Source organism: Ailuropoda melanoleuca, chromosome 1 (assembly GCF_002007445.2).
Source record: "Ailuropoda melanoleuca isolate Jingjing chromosome 1, ASM200744v2, whole genome shotgun sequence".
Classification (NCBI taxonomy): Eukaryota; Metazoa; Chordata; class Mammalia; order Carnivora; family Ursidae; genus Ailuropoda; species Ailuropoda melanoleuca.
Window position 1 is genome coordinate 67937785 of NC_048218.1, and position 6000 is coordinate 67943784.

The 6000-nt window shown below is 45.0% G+C and overlaps 1 protein-coding gene across 4 annotated transcripts in view; it reads right to left on the minus strand.

Annotated features, from left to right (window-relative positions):
• Positions 1–5994, minus strand: part of TNK2 (tyrosine kinase non receptor 2) — a 46336-nt gene extending 40342 nt beyond the window's left edge. For 3 of the 4 annotated variants that reach the window (XM_034660036.1, XM_034660031.1, XM_034660002.1), the window contains exon 1: positions 5275–5994. The gene's annotated coding sequence lies outside the window, so the exon portion shown is untranslated. The remainder of the gene's footprint in view (positions 1–5274) is intronic. The other variant, XM_034660010.1, reaches the window with a different exon arrangement.
• Between the last annotated feature and the right edge of the window lie 6 nt (positions 5995–6000).

The window sequence follows — 6000 nt, forward strand, 5'->3', positions numbered from 1 at the left end:
TAGGTTTTATACTATTATCTACTTATACTATTACTAATAAAAATATAGGTAATCATACTTGAAGGCAGACTATAAATTAAATGTATATTATGAATCCCATAAACAGTACAAGAAAACTGTCCTCATAAACACAGATGCACTCTTAACTACAGGAAACAAACTGAGGGTTGCTGGAGTGGAGGCAGGAGGGGGATGGAGTAACTGGGTGATGGGCATTAAAGAGAGCACATGATGTAATGAACACTGGGTATCATATGCAGCTGATGAATTACTGAACTTTACATGTGAAACTAATGATACGTTACATGTTAACTAAGTGAATTTAAATAAAATAAGTAAAAAAAAATAGATGCAAAATTCTCAACAAATTCTTTAGCAAATAGAATCCAACAACACATTTAACGAATAATACACCATGACTAAGTGGAGCTTGTCCTAGGAATGCAAGGTTGGCTTAACATGTGAAAATCAGTTTTAACAAATCAGTTAATTCAACATATTAACAAACTAAAAAAGAAAATCCTACAGTCACAGAAAAAAAAATTCGACAAAAGCAAAATAGAAATAGAGGGAGCTTCTTCGAACTGATAAAGATCATATGTGAAAAACCTACAGCTAACATCATACATAATGGTGAAAGACTGAATGTCTTCCTCTGAAGATCAGGAACAAGCAACCATCTTCTATTCAACCCTATACCAGAGGATATAGCCAGTGCAATGAGACAAGATAAAGAAATAATTATCAGGCATAAGGAACAGAAAGGAAGAAGTAAAACTGTCTTTATTAGCAAATGACGTGGCAGTCTATGTATAAAATCCAATGGAAGCTACAAAAAACCTACTAGAATACATTTAGCAGGTGGTAGGATTCAAGGTCAATACCCAAAAATCAGTTGTATTTACATATATACTAACAACAAATAATAGGAAGTTGAAATTTAAAAACAATACCATTTTATAGCAGCATTACTGACAATAGCCAAAAGGTGAAAGCAACCACCAGTGGATGAACAGAGAAACAAAATGTGGTATATTCTTACAATGGAGGAAATTCTAAAACATGGTACAACATGGATGAACCTTGACTACTTCATGTATGGTAAGTGAAAAAAGCCAGTCACCAAAGGACAAATACTGTACGATTCTATTCCTATGAGGTATTTAGAATAGTCAAATTCATAAAGACAAAGTAAATGTGTGTGGTTCCAAGGGGGAATGGAGAGCCATTATTTAAAAAGTATAGAGTTTCAATTCTGCAAGATGAAAAAGTTCTGGAGACAGATGGTGGTGATAGTTGCACAACAATGTGAATGTACCTAACACTACTGAATTATACCCTGAAAGATGGTTAAAATGGTAAATTTTACGTTATATTTTACAATTAAGATAAACAAAAAAGCCAAATACCATGTAAAAATACCATTTACAATTGCATAAAAAATACATAATACTTAAGTATATAGGGGCGCCTGGGTGGCATAGCAGTTAAAGCGTCTGCCTTCGGCTCAGGGCGTGATCCCGGCGTTATGGGATCGAGCCCCACATCAGGCTCCTCCACTATGAGCCTGCTTCTTCCTCTCCCACTCCCCCTGCTTGTGTTCCCTCTCTCGCTCGCTGGCTGTCTCTATCTCTGTCGAGTAAAGAAATAAAATCTTTATAAAAAAAAAATACTTAAGTATATATATGACAAAATACGTGAAAGATCTGTATACTTAAACTACAAAACACTGGTGAAATTCTTAAAAATCCAAACAAATACAGACATACACATTGTTTATGGGTCAGAAGGTTCACTATTGCTAAGATAATGGACATCTCCCCAAATTCATCTATAGATTCAATGCAATCCCAATCAAAATCCCAGTGGGCTTTCTTGTAGAAAATAACAAATTGATTCTAACATGCATATGAAAGTGCAAAGAATGTGGAATAACTAAAATAATTTTGAAAAGGAAGAACAAAGTTCAAGATCTTGCCCTGATTTTAAGATTTGCTATAAATCTACAGTGATCAAAATAGTGTGGTACTAGGATAAAGACAGACAAATTGATCGACGGAACAAAAGAGAGTCCAGAATTACATCTACACATAAACACAACTGATTTTTGACAAAGGTGCAAAGGCAATTCCATGAAAAGATAAGTCTTTTCAACAAATGGTGCTGGAATAGTTGGATCTCCACATGCAAAAAGCTGAACTTCAATTCATACCTTGCACCATTTATAAGAATTAACCCAAATGGATCACAGACCTAAATGTAAAGCCCTTAACCATAAAACTTCTAGAGGGGGGGCATCTGGCTGGCTCAGCCAGTACAGCATGAGACTCTTGATCTTGGGATTGTGAGTTCAAGTCCCCACGCTGGGTGTAGAGATTACTTAAAAACAAAACCTTAGAAAAATAATAATAAATAAAACTTCTAGAAGAAAAATAGGAGAAAGCCACTGTGCTTTGGATTAGGCAAAGATTTCTCGGACATGACACCAAAAGCACAAACCATAAAAGAACATGTTGTTAAACGGGAGTTCATTAAAATTTAAAACTTCTGCTTGTCAAAAGACACTGTTAAACAGAATTAAAATGCAAGCCAAAGACTGGAAAGAAATATTTGCAAATCAAACATATCCAACCCCAACATATTCAATAAAGGGTTTGTATGCAGAACATTTAAAGAACTCGCAAAACTGAATATGAAAAAAACCCCACAACTGAGAAATGGGTAAATGATTTGAACAGACATATCACCAGATATACAAATGGCAAATCAGCACATGAAAAAATTAATATTAGTCATTAGGGAAATGCAAATTAAAATCACAATGAGATAACCACTGCAGATCTATTAGAAAGTCTAAAATTAAAGAGACTGATCACACCAAGTGTTGACAAAGTGGACGAACTAGAACTTTCATCCACAATTGGCAGGTATGTCAAATATGACAACCACTTTGGAAAAGTCTGGCAACTTCCTTAAAAGTTAAACGTATCCCTACCATATGACTCATAATTCCAGTCCTAAAGATTTACCCAAGAGAAATAAAATAAGATGTCCATAGAAAAACTTACACATATGTTCACAGTTTTATTTGTAATAACCAAAAACTAAAAACAATCCATCAACAGGAAAATGGACAGACTGTGGTATATACAAATAATGGAATGCTACTCAGCAATCAAAAAGAATTAGTTACTGAAATACACAACATGAATGAATCTCAAAATAATTATACTGAGTGAAAAAAACCAGGCAAAAAAAGAGCACACGCTGTCTGATTCCACTGACATAAAATTCTAGGTAATGTGAACTAATGTACAGTGACAGAAAGCAGACCAGTCTATTGGGGGAAAACAGATAGCAAAGGAGGGGCACAAAAAACTTTGGGAGGTTTGGGAATAATAGGTATGTTCATTATCTTGACTGTGGTGGTGGTTTCACAGATATACACATATGTTAAAACTTACTGTTTTAAATATGTTCCATTCACTGTGTATCATTATACCTCAAAAAGGTGTTATTAAAAACGAAAAGAAAAAAACACTTCATTTTCCAGAATAAAGCACAGGGCAAGGGATAATCTTGGACTTAGGGACCAGAGGACAAGGTCTGGGAACACCGACACCTCCTCCCCGACATCTGCCAGCCAGGGCTCCTGAAAAAGTGGGCACCAGGCTGCCAAAGAGGGGTCTGGGCCCTCTACACTCAGGACAGAGTAGGGAAAACCATGGCCCACTGCACAGAAACTGAAGCCCAGAGACATTATCCTGCCCCAGGAGGTTACACAGCTAGTAAGTGGTCTAAACTCGGATCTGTCCAAGTGCTTCTCCTCATCTACCACAAGCTGAAAAAAGTGGACCTGAAATAGGATAAAGATAATATGCTTGTGTGTATGTGTTTAGAACAGACAATTCTCTCCACTGAAGCCAGAGAGCCAGAACCAGTCTGGCCATCCCAGAAGAACCAGGCACCATGGACACAGCAGCTGAACTTCCGGTGCATGAGTGTTTGGGGTGGCAGTGTGACAGGCAGGCGTGGGACGAAGCTGACAGTCGGTTTGGGGTTTGCATGAGGAGCAGACTAACCGGCTGCTCCAGCACAGTCCCAGCCGCTGCCTGCCTAAGGCTTTGCCGGGCAGCCACCACCACCACCACCGCTCCCCCTGCCCAGACAACAGAGGACTATCTCCACACACACAGGTTCGGACAAGGGTCTGGGGGCCCTCTGACTCAGAGACCACGCCTTTAGTTGGGTCAAAGATGGGACCCAACTCAGGCCGGCAGCAACTCTGCACCCACCCTAACCTGAGGGCTATAGAAGCGGGAACTCACATGGTCCCAGGTAAGAGGTGAACAACCCTAGGAGGATGAGGCCTATAAACTGGCCAACCAAGCCCCTCTGGGCCAGGAATGAGTAGGCCTGGCACCCAGGCCACAGGCGGAGTCAACAAGAAGCCAAATTTAGTCCGCACCCCTGCAAGCCCCACTCTACACTGGGCTAGGAGCTGGCCCTGGCTGGTACAGAACCCATGATGCCACAGCTGCCCATCTGCCCACCTCCATGGGGTGGGGCTGAGCTCTGGGCCACAGAGGATGCCCAGAGTCCAGTAGTACAGACATCCCCTCCTCAACCACCCTTTTCAGGTTGGGGTCCTAAGAGCCCACACCAAGAAGGCCTCACCAGCAGTTCTCTGCCCTTCTGCCGCTATTCATCTTTGGCCCTGGGTTATTAATCAGCTGTGACAAGAAGGTGTGACAGGAGGTCAGGTTCGTTCTCAAGTCACAAGCGGCCACACTCACATCTCAGATCACGTGGCAAACACGGTTCCTAGATAAGGTCCTGTTAATGCAATGCTGCCCCTTCCCTTTTATGGAATGTGTTTGGAGGACCTGAGGAAACCTGTGCTGATTGCACCATCCCAGCCCTGGCATGGAGGCACCCCATCAACAGGGGTAGACAGGTGGAGGGGTGACTACCTCCTCTGCAACCTCAGCCTGGGGCTACCCCTCTCTTCCTTCTGCCCAGGCCTGGCAGCCACCCAGTCTCATCTCCAGTCTAGACTCTAAGGAAATGCCCCATCACTCCAGTTGGCATTTTCGGTGGCTGGGGGAGGGATCCTGCCTTGCTGTTGAAAACTGCACTGCTTCCTCCCTCCCCAGGTTTAAACACAGAAGAGTGCACAGGAGCGGTGTGGAGACCACCCTCCCCTGAAATAACTGCAGCCCCCTGCTTCAAAACACACCAACCCCCGCCGCGAAGAGAATTCGGTTTCCTTACCTGCTGCCTTCTGCTGCCTCCCTGCAGACAGTTTCGATGAGGTCCGGGCTGAGGTGGCAGAAGAGGATCCAGCAGGACACACTGCCTGCTCTCGGGCAGTGGCTTCCAACACTCCAATCCCCAAGCCCCTACATCTCGCGCTCACCTCGGCCCTGGAGCTATCCTCGCGCCGGGCAGCCGGCCTGTCGGTTACCACCTCCTCCTCCGCCGGCGCCTCCGGATCCTGTGCCCCTCAGGGGGCCCCTCTCCCTCCTGGGACCCCTTCTCGTCTAGGTATGTCTCCTGCACAGCCCGCACCACCTGTCCTTCCTGCACCCCAGGAAGCCAATTTGCTTCCTGCACCCCCAGGCGCCCCTCCCCCTCAGGCCCCCGGGGCCCCACAGGCCGGGCTCTCCCCACTAGCTCAAGTCTCTCCCGGCGTGCCGGGGCCGCTCCCAGGACCACCGCCTCCCGCCTGAGGTGCCCGCAGCTCTCCCAGTACTGCCCTCCCTGCTCCCCGGAACTTTCGAGCCCCTCCCCGCGCTCCCAGGAGCGGTCCCCGAACTCGGAGAAAGGCTCGGGCTGCTGCAGCAGGCGGCGTGGGCTCCCCTCCCCCTGCTCCTGCACCCCGGCGCGGGCCTCCCCACGCTCCTGCACTGCGGGGCTGCCTCCCCCCTTCTCCTGGTGCTGCTTGCGGGGCCCCAGCCCCTCCTCCTGCACCACAGGCCAGCCCGCCGAGCCGGTCCA